The sequence below is a fragment of the Oncorhynchus gorbuscha genome, unplaced genomic scaffold, assembly GCF_021184085.1.
Source record: "Oncorhynchus gorbuscha isolate QuinsamMale2020 ecotype Even-year unplaced genomic scaffold, OgorEven_v1.0 Un_scaffold_6980, whole genome shotgun sequence".
Classification (NCBI taxonomy): Eukaryota; Metazoa; Chordata; class Actinopteri; order Salmoniformes; family Salmonidae; genus Oncorhynchus; species Oncorhynchus gorbuscha.
In genome coordinates this window covers 1-15,320 of record NW_025750468.1, presented here as the reverse complement: position 1 = coordinate 15,320, position 15,320 = coordinate 1, and the positions used below count along the sequence as shown (strand labels likewise).

Genomic DNA, 15,320 nt, shown 5'->3' with positions numbered 1-15,320 from the left:
AACTGTTCGCTGCTCTGGCTCCCCAATGGTGGAACAAACTCCCTCACGACGCCAGGACAGCGGAGTCAATCACCACCTTCCGGAGACACCTGAAACCCCACCTCTTTAAGGAATACCTAGGATAGGATAAAGTAATCCTTCTCACCCCCCCTTAAAATATTTAGATGCACTATTGTAAAGTGGTTGTTCCACTGGATCTCATAAGGTGAATGCACCAATTTGTAAGTCGCTCTGGATAAGAGCGTCTGCTAAATGACTTAAATGTAAATGTAAATGTTGTAAAGACACAAAAATACTTGTTTACTGTTAGATGTTTGTTGGTAACCAGTTTATAACAGCATTAAGGCACCTTGGGGGTTTGTGGTATTTGGCCAATACACCACACCCCTGTGGGCCTTATTGTTGAATTATAGAACTGTAGACATCTCTGTGGTCATCTGTCCTTCCGGTCTCACCTGTTGTCCAGGTAAAGGGAGGCGTGTCCTTCAGGAGGAGGTGAGTACAGGAAGCTGGTTCAAGTACCTCCCCTCTTCCATCGCTGAGTTCCAGCCCGCGCTCAGAACCCTGGCTCAGCCAATCCAGAGAGAGCAGCTCAGAGACACCCTACAGCAGTGGATCAACACGTAAGACCTCATCCAATCAATACCCTTCATTTGCATGTAGAAACAGCTGCTATATTTCAGCCAATCAATACCCTTTACTTTTGCATATATAAATAGCTGCCATATTTCAGCCAATCTATGCCCTTTAATTTCAACAACTGATATTCAATATCGATCATAGTCGGCTGTAGAACTAGAATAAGATTAGTAAGGAGAGTCTGATCTGGGACCAGAATATAACCAGCTTCTTCAGGAACTATATCTACTCTGGGAACCAAATCAACCAAACTGGAACTCTCACATGCTGACTGGGGGGGGGGTTGGCAGATTTGAACACTGAAAAACACCTAAATTGGTGGCTGTTCAGTAACATGCTATACATGACATCAGAGCTCAGTGTCTGTACAGTAACATGCTATGCATGCCATGAGAGCTCAGTGTCTGTCTAACATGCTATACATGGCATCAGAGCTCAGTGTCTGTTCAGTAACACGCTATACATGACATCAGAGCTCAGTGTCTGTTCCCAGTAACATGCTATACACATGACATCAGGCTCATTGTCTGTTCAGTAACATGCTATACATGACATCAGAGCTCAGTGGCTCAGTAACATATATACATGACATCAGAGCTCAGTGGCTGTACAGTAACATGCTATACATGACATCAGAGCTCGAGTGTCTGTTCAGTAACATGCTATACATGACATCAGGCTCCTAGTCATCTGTTCAGTAACATGCTATACATGACATCAGAGCTCAGTGTCACCAGCCTCTCAGTGTATGCCTTTTGGTAACATGCTATACATGACATCAGAAGCTCAGTGTCTGTTCAGTAACATGCTATACATGACATCAGAGCTCGGTGTCTGTTACAGTAACATGCTATACATGACATCAGAGCTCAGTGTCTGCTTCATTTCAGTGGCCAGAGCTCAGTGTTGTTGTCGGCCATGCAGTAACATGCTATACATGACATCAGAAACTCAGTGTCTGTACTTCTGCCTGACATCAGGAGCTCAGTGTCTGTGGCACAGTAACATGCGCCTATAGCATCCCAAGCTCAGTGTCTGTTCAGTAACATGCTATACATGACATCAGGCTCTGCAGTGTCTGTACAGTAACATGCTTATATCTGCATGACATCAGAGCTCAGTGTCTGTTCAATGTAACATGCTATACATGACATCCAGAGCTCAGTGTCACACGGTAACGCTACAAGGCTCTACAGTGTCTGTTCAGTAACAAGCATATACACCTTTGACATCAGGCTCAGTGGCTGTTCAGTAACATGCTATACATGACATCAGAGGCTCAGTGTATTCAGTAACATGCCATCAGAGCTCAGTGTCTGTTCATGCTATACATGACATCAGAGCTCAGTGTCACATGCTATACATGACATCAGAGCTCAGTGTCTGTTTGTGTATGCTATACATGACATCAGAGGAGCTCAGTGTCTGTACGTCAGACATCAGCTCAGTGTCTGTACAGTAACATGACATCATCAAGCTCAGTGTCTGTTCCAGTAACATGCTATACATGACATCAGAGCTCAGTGTCGGTAGTATGCTATACATGACATCAGAGCTCAGTGTCTGTTTCAGTAACATGACATCAGAGCTCCAGTGTCTGTACAACTAAATAACAATGCTGTGTCTGTACACATGACATCAGGAGCTCAGTGTCTGTTCAGTAACATGCTTATACGCTGACATCAGAGCTCAGTGTCTGTTCCAGTAACATCAGAGCTCGATACATGACATGACATCAGAGCTCAGTGTCTGTTCAGTAACATGACATCAGAGCTCAGTGTCTGTACAGTAACATGCTATACATGACATCAGCTCTGTGTACACATGACATCAGAGCTCAGTGTCTGTTCAGTAACATGCTATACATGACATCAGAGCTCAGTGTCTGTACAGTAACATGCCTACATGACATCAGAGCTCAGTGTCTGTTCAGTAACATGACATCAGAGCTCAGTGGCTGTTCAGTAACATGCTATACATGACATCAGAGCTCAGTGTCTGTTCAGTAACATGACATCAGAGCTCAGTGTCTGTACAGTAACATGCTATACATGACATCAGAGCTCAGTGTCTGTACAGTAACATGACATGACATCAGAGCTCAGTGTCTGTTCAGTAACATGCTATACATGACATCAGAGCTCAGTGTCTGTTCAGTAACATACTGCCATGACATCAGAGCTCAGTGTCTGTACAGACATCAAGCTCATGGCTGTACAGTACATGACATCAGAGCTCAGTGTCTGTACAGTAACATGACATCAGAGCTCAGTGTCTGTACAGTAACATGCTATACATGACATCAGAGCTCAGTGTCTGTACAGTAACATGACATCAGAGCTCAGTGTCTGCCTGATAACATGCTATACATGTAACATGACATCAGAGCTCAGTGTCTGTACAGTAAATATGACATCAGAGCTCAGTGTCTGTCAATGCTATGACATCAGAGCTCAGTGTCTGTACGGTAGCATGCTATACATGACATCAGGCTCAGTGTCTGTACAATGGCACATGACATCAGAGCTCAGTGTCTGTACAGTAACATGACATCAGAGCTCAGTGTCTGTACAGTAACATGACATCAGAGCTCAGTGTCTGTACGGTAGCATGCACTATACATGACATCAGAGCTCAGTGTCTGTTCTTCAGTAACATGACATCAGAGCTCAGTATATGACCCAGTAACATGCTATACATGACATCAGAGCTCAGTGTCTGTTCAGTAACATGCTATACATGACATCAGAGCTCAGTGTCTGTTCCAGTAACATGACATCAGGCTCAGTGTCGACTACAGTAACATGCTATACATGACATCAGAGCTCAGTGTCTGTACAGTAACATGCTATACATGACATCAGAGCTCAGTGGCTCTTTCAGTAACATGCTATACATGACATCAGAGCTCAGTGGCTCTTCAGTAACATGCTATACATGACATCAGAGCTCAGTGGCTCTCTACAGTAACATGCTATACATGACATCAGAGCTCAGTGTCTGTACAGTAACATGACATACATGACATCAGAGCTGTGTCTGTGTGTGGCACATATACATGACATCAGAGCTCAGTGTCGGTACAGTAACATGCTATACATGACATCAGAGCTCAGTGTCTGTACAGTAGCATGCTATACATGACATCTTCAGAGCTCAGTGGCTCTACAGTAACACGCTATACATGACATCAGAGCTCAGTGGCTGTACAGTAACATGCTATACATGACATCAGAGCTCAGTGTCTGTACAGTAACATGACATCAGAGCTCAGTGTCTGTACAGTAACATGACATCAGAGCTCAGTGTCTGTACAGTAACATGACATCAGAGCTCAGTGTCTGTACGGTAGCATGCTATACATGACATCAGAGCTCAGTGTCTGTTCAGTAACATGACATCAGAGCTCAGTGTCTGTTCAGTAACATGCTATACATGACATCAGAGCTCAGTGTCTGTTCAGTAACATGACATCAGAGCTCAGTGTCGGTACAGTAACATGCTATACATGACATCAGAGCTCAGTGGCTGTACAGTAACATGCTATACATGACATCAGAGCTCAGTGTCTGTTCAGTAACATGCTATACATGACATCAGAGCTCAGTGGCTCTACAGTAACATGCTATACATGACATCAGAGCTCAGTGGCTCTACAGTAACATGCTATACATGACATCAGAGCTCAGTGGCTCTACAGTAACATGCTATACATGACATCAGAGCTCAGTGTCTGTTCAGTAACATGCTATACATGACATCAGAGCTCAGTGGCTCTACAGTAACATGCTATACATGACATCAGAGCTCAGTGGCTCTACAGTAACATGCTATACATGACATCAGAGCTCAGTGGCTCTACAGTAACATGCTATACATGACATCAGAGCTCAGTGTCTGTTCAGTAACATGCTATACATGACATCAGAGCTCAGTGGCTCTACAGTAACACGCTATACATGACATCAGAGCTCAGTGGCTCTACAGTAACACGCTATACATGACATCAGAGCTCAGTGGCTGTACAGTAACATGCTATACATGACATCAGAGCTCAGTGGCTCTACAGTAACATGCTATACATGACATCAGAGCTCAGTGTCGGTACAGTAACATGCTATACATGACATCAGAGCTCAGTGTCTGTACAGTAACATACTGCTATACATGACATCAGAGCTCAGTGGCTCTATTAACAACATACATGACATCAGGCTTCAGTGGCTGTACGAAATGGCTGCTATGGCAGCTAAGGCTCTCAGTGGCTCTGTGCTGAAAAGCGTGTGCTGTCACATGACATCAGAGCTCAGTTATTATGTTCAGTATGCTATACACTTACAAGCGTCCCAGGCTCTAATTAATGTAACCACAGTGGCTGTCTGCTAATACGCTTTGGAAGCATCAGGCTCCCAGTGTCGGTACAGTGTTTGTATGCTAGCATACACGACATCAAGAATGGGTTGGCCATTTGCATTTTTGTGTGTGCACTGCCATGACATCCAGAGCTCAGTGGTGCAGTAACATGCCATACATGACATCAGGAGCTCAGTGTCGGTGTGCTGCAGCTATACATGACATCAATAGGCTCAGTGTGTTGGTACAGTAACGCATGCCACATGACATCAGAGCTCAGTGTGGCTACAGTAACATGCTATACATGACATCAGAGCTCACAGTGGCTGTACAGTAACATGCTATACATGACATCAGAGCTCAGTGGCTGTACAGTAACACGCTATACATGACATCAGAGCTCAGTGTCTGTACAGTAACATGCTATACATGACATCAGAGCTCAGTGTCTGTTCAGTAACATGCTATACATGACATCAGAGCTCAGTGTCTGTTCAGTAACATGCTATACATGACATCAGAGCTCAGTGTCTGTTCAGTAACATGCTATACATGACATCAGAGCTCAGTGTCTGTTCAGTAACATGCTATACATGACATCAGAGCTCAGTGGCTGTACAGTAACACGCTATACATGACATCAGAGCTCAGTGTCTGTACAGTAACATGCTATACATGACATCAGAGCTCAGTGTCTGTTCAGTAACATGCTATACATGACATCAGAGCTCAGTGTCTGTTCAGTAACATGACATCAGAGCTCAGTGTCTGTACAGTAACATGCTATACATGACATCAGAGCTCAGTGTCTGTTCAGTAACATGCTATACATGACATCAGAGCTCAGTGGCTCTACAGTAACATGCTATACATGACATCAGAGCTCAGTGGCTCTACAGTAACATGCTATACATGACATCAGAGCTCAGGCTCTGTGCTTCACAGCTCTGTCTGGGTTTTGACTGACAGACGTTATGAACTAGAGCCCCGCACGTGACCAGAAGTTGTCCCCATCCCTGCCCCTAACTGGGCAACTTTTGAAAAATGTTTTGTTGACCGAGTGAAGGAAATGCTGTGAATGAAGAGGACTCAAATCAAAGCAGTCTGGTTAGGGTTGTTATCATGTTGTATTGTTTCTCCCAGCTGTAACAGAGTCAGCAGTCTGGTTAGGGTTGTTATCATGTTGTACTGTTTCTCCCAGCTGTAACAGAGTCGGCAGTCTGGTTAGGGTTGTTATCATGTTGTATTGTTTCTCCCAGCTGTAAGGAGGACATCTGTAATGGTGTCAGCAGTCTGCTGGTCTATGTGAACAGTCTGAAGGGCCTAGCCTCCATCAGAGATGCTGTGTGGGACCTCCTCTCCACCGACTCCATCAGTCAACACTGGAGCTTCATCTGCCAGCGGCTGTTAGAGCGCCCCCTAGCGCTGTGGGAGGACTTCCTACAGCAGCTCTTCCTCCAACGCCTGCAGGTAACTAGCTACACTCAGGTCCTGTTTCCAGAACACAGATTAAAGCTAGTCTTAATCTAGGTTTAGATTAACGAGACCCAGGCCTCGTCCTCCGGGCTTTGATTGTGGACGCTTGGAAGGAAGTGTGAGGTATACCACATTAGAGTTCCTCCTGGAGGAAGTAGCACCTTCTATGGAGAATCTCTGTTGACCAGGCTTTTCAATCTAGGACTAATCTGTGTCCATGTTATAAAATAGAAAGGAGCGCTGACAGTTTAGCTGTTGTTGTTAATATTATTCTCTAGGCGTGTGTATTCCATACGCCCTGCTCCTCTCATTACATTGAGCTGTTCCCATTCAGACAGTGGGGAACCTTTTAGAAACAGGACAACAGGTTTAACCTGCCGATTTAACTAGCTAGTAGCTACAGCTGACTTCTGTCTTCTAGCTATCTAGTAAACTAATTCTCCTCTCCAGAATAGTTATAATCTGCTCACTGTGTCTGCTCTCTCTCTCTCTCTCTCTCTCTCTCTCTCTCTCTCTCTCTCTCTCTCTCTCTCTCTCTCTCTCTCTCTCTCTCTCTCTCTCTCTCTCTCTCTCTCTCTCTCTCTCTCTCTCTCTCTCTCTCTCTCTCTCTCTCTCTCTCTCTCTCTCTCTCTCTCTCTCTCTCTCTCTCTCTTTCTGCTCCCTTAATTCTCCCGTTCTCCATCTCCCCTCTTCTTCCATTCTCTCCCTCAGGCGATCACCCAGGAGGGTACAGAGACTATCTCCACCAGCTGCAGACAGCTCCTCTCCTCTGCCCTTCGAGATCTAGAGGGCCATCCCACCCTCCAGGCCCCGGTCCACCGGGCTCCAGCCCTCCCTCCCCAGCCGAGGTGCTCTCTACGAGGCAGACGTGGCCTCCTTCCTGGTCCCGAGGCCAGGGGGATCTACTGAGCGACACGGCCTGGGTCAGTGTATCCCAACGAGGCCACAGCACCCGGGCGGCCTGGCCATGAAGACTCAGGCCCTGACACTGTGTCAGATCTTCTATTCATCTGCTGGATGCTGCTCTCAGAGACAGACTGGATGACCTGCAGCACTACCTGCCCTCTGATAACACAGGTAGGGAGACAGATGGATTACCTGTCCTCTGATAACACCGGTAGGGAGACAGATGGATTACCTGTCCTCTGATAACACAGGTAGGGAGACAGATGGATTACCTGTCCTCTGATAACACAGGTAGGGAGACAGATGGATTACCTGTCCTCTGGTAACACAGGTAGGGAGACAGATGGATTACCTGTCCTCTGATAACACAGGTAGGGAGACAGATGGATTACCTGTCCTTTGATAACACAGGTAGGGAGACAGATGGATTACCTGTCCTCTGGTAACACAGGTAGGTAGACAGATGGATTACCTGTCCTCTGATAACACAGGTAGGGAGACAGATGGATTACCTGTCCTCTGATAACACAGGTAGGGAGACAGATGGATTACCTGTCCTTTGATAACACAGGTAGGGAGACAGATGGATTACCTGTCCTCTGGTAACACAGGTAGGGAGACGGATGGATTACCTGTCCTCTGGTAACACAGGTAGGGAGACGGATGGATTACCTGTCCTCTGGTAACACAGGTAGGGAGACGGATGGATTACCTGTCCTCTGGTAACACAGGTAGGGAGACGGATGGATTACCTGTCCTCTGGTAACACAGGTAGGGAGACGGATGGATTACCTGTCCTCTGGTAACACAGGTAGGGTGATGCAGATGGATTACCTGTCCTCTGGTAACACAGGTAGGGAGACAGATGGATTACCTGTCCTCTGGTAACACAGGTAGGGAGACAGATGGATTACCTGTCCTCTGGTAAAACAGGTAGGGAGACAGATGGATTACCTGTCCTCTGATAACACAGGTAGGGAGACAGATGGATTACCTGCCCTCTGATATCACAGGTAGGGAGACAGATGGATTACCTGTCCTCTGATAACACAGGTAGGGAGACAGATGGATTACCTGTCCTCTGATAACACAGGTAGGGAGACAGATGGATTACCTGTCCTCTGGTAAAACAGGTAGGGAGACAGATGGATTACCTGTCCTCTGGTAAAACAGGTAGGGAGACAGATGGATTACCTGTCCTCTGGTAAAACAGGTAGGGAGACAGATGGATTACCTGTCCTCTGGTAAAACAGGTAGGGAGACAGATGGATTACCTGTCCTCTGATAACACAGGTAGGGAGACAGATGGATTACCTGTCCTCTGATAACACAGGTAGGGAGACAGATGGATTACCTGTCCTCTGATAACACAGGTAGGGAGACAGATGGATTACCTGTCCTCTGATAACACAGGTAGGTAGACAGATGGATTACCTGTCCTCTGATAACACAGGTAGGGAGACAGATGGATTACCTGTCCTCTGGTAACACAGGTAGGGTGATGCAGATGGATTACCTGTCCTCTGGTAACACAGGTAGGGTGATGCAGATGGATTACCTGTCCTCTGGTAACACAGGTAGGGAGACAGATGGATTACCTGTCCTCTGGTAACACAGGTAGGGAGACAGATGGATTACCTGTCCTCTGGTAAAACAGGTAGGGAGACAGATGGATTACCTGTCCTCTGATAACACAGGTAGGGAGACAGATGGATTACCTGCCCTCTGATATCACAGGTAGGGAGACAGATGGATTACCTGTCCTCTGATAACACAGGTAGGGAGACAGATGGATTACCTGTCCTCTGATAACACAGGTAGGGAGACAGATGGATTACCTGTCCTCTGGTAAAACAGGTAGGGAGACAGATGGATTACCTGTCCTCTGGTAAAACAGGTAGGGAGACAGATGGATTACCTGTCCTCTGATAACACAGGTAGGGAGACAGATGGATTACCTGTCCTCTGGTAAAACAGGTAGGGAGACAGATGGATTACCTGTCCTCTGATAACACAGGTAGGGAGACAGATGGATTACCTGTCCTCTGATAACACAGGTAGGTAGACAGATGGATTACCTGTCCTCTGATAACACAGGTAGGGAGACAGATGGATTACCTGTCCTCTGGTAAAACAGGTAGGGAGACAGATGGATTACCTGTCCTCTGGTAAAACAGGTAGGGAGACAGATGGATTACCTGTCCTGTGTTAACACAGGCAGGGAGACAGATGGATTACCTGTCCTCTGATAACACAGGTAGGGAGACAGATGGATTACCTGTCCTCTGGTAAAACAGGTAGGGAGACAGATGGATTACCTGTCCTCTGGTAAAACAGGTAGGGAGACAGATGGATTACCTGTCCTGTGTTAACACAGGCAGGGAGACAGATGGATTACCTGTCCTCTGATAACACAGGTAGGGAGACAGATGGATTACCTGTCCTCTGATGAGACAGATGGATTCTTGGACTTTATTTCTACAGGAGGTCCCATTACGTTATTGTCCCAGGGAGACCTGGTCTAATGATAATGTAATGTGAACTAAGGTGAAATACTTAACATGAAGTCATCAATATCGACTGCATCTCAAACTCTCTTCTCATTATAGTGGACTCCTTTTGACCAGAGGTTCTCCTCCGTCTCCTTCCTCCACTCTACCTCCTCCCCATCTACTTCCTCCTCCACCCCCCCCTATACCATCTTCTCTACCTCTACCTCCTCCTCCCCCTCTACTTCCTCCTCCACCCCCTATACCATCTTCTCTACCTCCTCCCCCTCTACTTCCTCCTCCACCCCCTATACCATCTTCTCTACCTCTACCTCCTCCTCCCCCTCTACTTCCTCCCTCTACCTCCTCCATCTCCACCTCAACCTCCCTTCCCCTCTACTTCCTCCTATACCTCCTCCACCTCTACTATTTCCTCCTCTCTACTACCTCCATCTCCTCTCTCCTCCTTCTCTACCTCCTATTCCTTCTCCCCCTCCCTGACCTCCTCCTTCTCTCCTCACCTCCTTCTCCTCCTCCTCTACCATCTCCTCCTCCACCTCCCCTATACCACCTCCTCCACCTCCCTCTCTACCACCTTCCTCCATCTCCTCTTCCACCTCCCCCTCTACTACAACCTCCTCTTCCTCCTCTACCACCTCCTCTATCTCCCTCCTCCACCTCCCACCTCTACTACTACCTCTACCTCCCCCTCTACCACCTCCTCCATCTCCTCCTCCCCCTCTACCATCTCCATCTCCTCCTCCATCTCCTCTTCCTCCTCCCCTCTACCATCTCCTCCTCCCCCTCTACCACCTCCTCCATCTCCACTTCCTCCCCTCTACCACCTCCTCCATCTCCACTTCCTCCCCCTCTACCACTTCCTCCATCTCCTCCTCCCCTTCTACCACCTCCTCCATCTCCTCCATCTCCTCCTCCCCTTTACCATCTCCTCCACTCTCTCTCTTCCTCCCCTCTACCTCTTCCTTCTCCTCCTCTTCATCCACAGATCCCCAGGTCCCCTCCGTCTCCTTCACTATAGGCCTCGGTTCTGGGTCCAGTTCTGGTTCCGGTACCGTCTCATCCTTCGACCGGTTCACAGACGCCGTGGCGGTAGAGGAGACCCTACGTGAACGCTGTCTGGCATGCGTACGTGACATCATCACCTGCGTGCGCTCTAAACTGGAGGCGGCCTCACCTGTTGACTCCTCCCCCGGCCCAGCCCGTCTCAGCTCGGTGCTCTTCATGGCCCGCCTCTGTCAGTCCCTCAGCAAGCTCTGCCCCAACCTCAGGCAGTGCATCCTGGGTAAACAGGGCTGTGCTGCAGCTGACCCTGTTACCAAGGGAACACCCCGCCAAAGCAGGAAGTTGGGGAAGGCGGCTGCCAAGGCGACAGAGGTTAGCCCCGCCCAGGCCAAGTGGGCGTGTCTGAAAGAGGAGCTTCTGGTTGTCAGTATGGAAGCATATCGGATATGGAGCTCCCGCCTCTCTAAGGTGAGGGGGTTACTTGGAGGGATAGTTCACCACTAAATCAAAGTTTGTCAGACATTTTCTGGGGCTGTTTAAACATCTCAGAGTTGGAGAGGGGGTTCAGGATCAGTTTAGCCTTTTAGGATTCAAATGAAATGCATGGACAGGGGGACCTGATCCTAGACCAGCTCTATGACTGAATACTGGTCCTATTAGATTACATGGACAGGGGGATTGATCCTAGACCAGCTCTATACCGAATACTGGTCCTATTAGATTACATGGACAGGGGGACCTGATCCTAGGACCAGCTCTCTGGGAGGCTTGATACAAACAGAGTTTCGTTGTCTAAGAATGTCAGACAAACTTCCAACAATCATTTGAAATGAATCACAACCCAGTCAGTTTAGGCCGAGCCATCCTTCCTTTGATATGTCTTTTATTACCTTTACCCCTGGTCTCCTCTCTTCTCCCCCCAGGCGCTGGTCGGTTTGCGACCTCGCTGCACGCAGAGTCTGCCGGGGCTATCCTAGCAAACGCCACCAACTGGGAGGAGCTAGAGATCCAGGAAGAGGCGGAGTCAGGGAGCAGCGTCACCTCCAGGATCAGACTTCCCGTCCAGGTAAGAGTGATGTTATGACATCATCGCTCAGCTCAGCAGGACCTGACCAGTAGTGTCTCACAGAGAGGAGAAAGGATTTTCAAATAGAAAATTAACACTGAGATGCTGCAATATTATCTCTCTCTGTGTCTCTGTCTCCCCCCCACCACCTCTCCCCTCCCTCCTCTCTCCCCTCCCCCCTCCATAGCCGTCGTGGTTTGTCCAGTCTCTGCTGTTCCACCTGTGTCTGGAGGTGAATGGTGTAGGGGGTCATGCTGTGCCCCGCCCCACCCTACAGGAATTACTACAAGGCTGTATGGACCTGGTGCTGCACCAGTACCAGAACCTCATACACACAGCGCAGGACAAGGTAACACACACACAGCGCAGGACAAGGTAACACACACACACAGCGCAGGACAAGGTAACACACACACACACAGCGCAGGACAAGGTAACACACACACACACAGCGCAGGACAAGGTAACACACACACACACAGCGCAGGACAAGGTAACACACACACACACAGCGCAGGACAAGGTAACACACACACACACAGCGCAGGACAAGGTAACACACACACACACAGCGCAGGACAAGGTAACACACACACACACAGCGCAGGACAAGGTAACACACACACACACAGCGCAGGACAAGGTAACACACACACAGCGCAGGACAAGGTAACACACACACAGCGCAGGACAAGGTAACACACACACAGCGCAGGACAAGGTAACACACACACAGGACAGGACAAGGTAACACACACACAGGGCAGGACAAGGTAACACACACACAGGGCAGGACAAGGTAACACACACACAGCGCAGGACAAGGTAACACACACACAGCGCAGGACAAGGTAACACACACACAGGGCAGGACAAGGTAACACACACACAGGGCAGGACAAGGTAACACACACACAGCGCAGGACAAGGTAACACACACACAGCGCAGGACAAGGTAACACACACAGGGCAGGACAAGGTAACAGACACACAGGGCAGGACAAGGTAACACACACACAGGACAGGACAAGGTAACACACACACAGGGCAGGACAAGGTAACACACACACAGGGCAGGACAAGGTAACACACACACAGGGCAGGACAAGGTAACACACACACAGGGCAGGACAAGGTAACACACACAGCGCAGGACAAGGTAACACACACAGGGCAGGACAAGGTAACACACACACAGGACAGGACAAGGTAACACACACACAGGGCAGGACAAGGTAACACACACACAGGGCAGGACAAGGTAACACACACACAGGGCAGGACAAGGTAACACACACACAGGGCAGGACAAGGTAACACACACACAGCGCAGGACAAGGTAACACACACACACACACACACACACACAGCGCAGGACAAGGGAACACACACACACACACAGCGCAGGACAAGGGAACACACACACACACAGCGCAGGACAAGGGAACACACACACACACACAGCGCAGGACAAGGGAACACACAGGGCTGACACTGTAATCATAGAGCACACCTGGACAATGAAATGAGTTGTCATCCTAAAGAGATGAACATCCCCCCCTCTCTCCCCTTCCCCCCTCTCTCCCCTTCCCCCCTCTCTCTCTCTCTCTCCAGGACTGTCTGTTCCCTATGACTCAGAACAGGTCTCTACAGCTGTTATTTGACCTGAGATATCTCACTGCTACCCTGGGTACCAAACTAGAGGATGGCAGGGGCTTCCGCTCTCAACAAGACCCCAGGTACACACACACACACACACACACACACACACACACACACACACACACACACACACACACACACACACACACACACACACACACACACACACACACACACACACACACCTGGTCTCTCTGTGTGTTACAGGGTTCAGTAACATCCTGGTCTCTCTGTGTGTTACAGGGTTCAGTAACATCCTGGTCTCTCTGTGTGTTACAGGGTTCAGTAACATCCTGGTCTCTCTGTGTGTTACAGGGTTCAGTAACATCCTGGTCTCTCTGTGTTACAGGGTTCAGTAACATCCTGGCCTCTCTGTGTTACAGGGTTCAGTAACATCCTGGTCTCTGTGTTACAGGGTTCAGTAACATCCTGGTCTCTCTGTATGTTACAGGGTTCAGTAACATCCTGGTCTCTCTGTATGTTACAGGGTTCAGTAACATTCTGGTCTCTGTGTGTTACAGGGTTCAGTAACATCCTGGTCTCTGTGTGTTACAGGGTTCAGTAACATCCTGGTCTCTGTGTGTTACAGGGTTCAGTAACATCCTGGTCTCTGTGTTACAGGGTTCAGTAACATCCTGGTCTCTGTATGTTACAGGGTTCAGTAACATCCTGGTCTCTGTGTGTTACAGGGTTCAGTAACATCCTGGTCTCTGTGTGTTACAGGGTTCAGTAACATCCTGGTCTCTCTATGTTACAGGGTTCAGTAACATCCTGGTCTCTCTATGTTACAGGGTTCAGTAACATCCTGGTCTCTCTATGTTACAGGGTTCAGTAACATCCTGGTCTCTGTGTGTTACAGGGTTCAGTAACATCCTGGTCTCTGTGTGTTACAGGGTTCAGTAACATCCTGGTCTCTGTATGTTACAGGGTTCAGTAACATCCTGGTCTCTGTGTGTTACAGGGTTCAGTAACATCCTGGCCTCTCTGTGTGTTACAGGGTTCAGTAACATCCTGGTCTCTGTGTGTTACAGGGTTCAGTAACATCCTGGTCTCTCTGTGTGTTACAGGGTTCAGTAACATCCTGGTCTCTCTGTGTGTTACAGGGTTCAGTAACATCCTGGTCTCTGTATGTTACAGGGTTCAGTAACATCCTGGTCTCTGTATGTTACAGCGTTCAGTAACATCCTGGTCTCTCTCTATGTTACAGGGTTCAGTAACATCCTGGTCTCTGTGTGTTACAGGGTTCAGTAACATCCTGGTCTCTCTATGTTACAGGGTTCAGTAACATCCTGGTCTCTCTATGTTACAGGGTTCAGTAACATCCTGGTCTCTGTATGTTACAGGGTTCAGTAACATCCTGGTCTCTCTATGTTACAGGGTTCAGTAACATCCTGGTCTCTCTATGTGTTACAGGGTTGAGTAATATCCTGGTCTCTGTGTGTTACAGGGTTCAGTAACATCCTGGTCTCTGTGTGTTACAGGGTTCAGTAACATCCTGGTCTCTCTGTGTGTTACAGGGTTCAGTAACATCCTGGTCTCTCTGTGTGTTACAGGGTTCAGTAACATCCTGGTCTCTCTGTGTGTTACAGGGTTCAGTAACATCCTGGTCTCTCTGTGTGTTACAGGGTTCAGTAACATCCTGGTCTCTCTGTGTGTTACAGGGTTCAGTAACATCCTGGTCTCTCGTGTGTTACAGGGTTCAGTAA

The 15,320-nt window shown here is 48.2% G+C and overlaps 1 pseudogene; it reads left to right on the top strand.

Annotated features, from left to right (window-relative positions):
• Positions 1-413: 413 nt before the first annotated feature.
• On the top strand, positions 414-13,691 carry LOC124029610 (annotated as a pseudogene).
• The last annotated feature ends 1,629 nt before the right edge of the window (positions 13,692-15,320 follow it).